Consider the following 1,830-nt stretch of genomic DNA (forward strand, 5'->3'; position numbering starts at 1 on the left):
GGGGCTGAGGTTGCCTAATAGACAGGATTTGAGGAGATGATAATAAAAAATATGTGTGTTCCTAAAGAAAGATACCAAAGTCGGATTTTGAACATTTTGATTTAAGGGTTGTACCTTATAGGACATTCAATGCTGAACACAGGGCTCCTTGAATTTTTTAGACATCTCAAGTAGTTTCTAAGATATTGCACATTTTGTGAGGTAGGGTATAAAGATATAATTTTGAGAAAATGAGCTTTTAAGTTTAACAAACGTGAAAACACATGCAAATTTAAATTGAAAAAAAACCCGATAGTTCACATCAATATCATGAATGGAATTCAATGGTAAAACATAGTAGGGAAGAGAAAAATTGCTTCAAGAATAGATTCTAGCACCTTTTAAGAACAGGTTATATTTTTTGTTTTTATTATACCCTACCCTCAAAATAATTCAAAATAAAATATTTAGAAGTCAAATCAATGAAAACCCACTGAGCACTTTGTAAAAAAAATAGTGGCTCTATCATCTTGTTATGGAAACACATTTTGGTCAAAAAAGTGATTTTTGTCGTTATCAGCCTGTAGCTCTAAAAGGTCTGGGGCGACTCTGAAAGGTGAATATGGGCTTTACCAAGGAACCAAATGTCATAGAGGAAATGTTCACGCTTTTCAAGACGATCGAGGAATCATGAACACATTATGCTATCCTCTGATAGTTTCGCGAACGGGAAAATGGTACAGTCGTAGATGAAGATCTGCCTTGAGACTGCGGACCATTGAGATGTAAGAAAGTCATTGCTGCAGACATCGTGCACGGACATACGTCTCATGGGACTACTCATCTACTGAATTCTGCTCCCTGGGAACGTCTAAATGTGTGCAAACTGTGTATGTTTGACCTGTAGTGGTCGTTTTGTCTGAGAATTTTCAGTTCTGATTCTCTACAGGTCCTAACTGATGGACCATTCCCACCTTTGACATCAAAGAAGGCCTAAAGGACACTTTAACGTTAATTCCGTACCTAGTGCGAAACTTACGAAATGAGTTGGTGGTGAGGAAATGTTCAATACAAGAAACTCTCTGCTCTTTACTAATCTTAACCATGATCTCAGCAGGCAAAGGAAACTTGAGAAAATCTACCTGCAAACTTCTGTTGGGATTTTTAGTGGTAGGCCTATTGCGAACTAGTGCGTCATGCTACAAAAATGGGGACACAGCTGAAAATGGGTTGCTTTTTACACGATATGTAGAGCAAAACTATTATGTGGAGTTATCTTAAATGAATATCAGACAAATTCCTTTTGACTTCCAAATGATGTGTACAAATAAGAAACGCAAAAATTCAGTGTGGAGGAAAGTATTAACAAATAAATTTGTACAGTTTTTGGGGATCACCCTGTATTTTTGAAAGTGCAATAATTTATGTAGGTCACTGAAAAGACAAGTAATATCAGACACGCAACACATACACAAAAATGTACACTAACACACAAATACACACACATACACACATAGAAAAAATACACACTACACACACACACACACACACACACACATACACACACACACACACACACACACACACACTCGAGTACATGTATGTACGTGCACACCGACTTACTCACTTACATTGATGCCCGTGATTTCTCGTGCACATGTGGCCGAGCATAATGTCACACATAGTTACACTTATAAAAATGCTCACACACCCACTGTCACAAACAATCACACACCAACACACACACACACTCACACACTAAGACAATGGCACACGTGCACCCACACACTTACACACACACTTACACACACAATCACATACACACTCACACCCACATACAATCACACACAC

The sequence above is a fragment of the Aplysia californica genome, unplaced genomic scaffold, assembly GCF_000002075.1.
Source record: "Aplysia californica isolate F4 #8 unplaced genomic scaffold, AplCal3.0 scaffold00105, whole genome shotgun sequence".
In the NCBI taxonomy this organism is placed as follows: Eukaryota; Metazoa; Mollusca; class Gastropoda; order Aplysiida; family Aplysiidae; genus Aplysia; species Aplysia californica.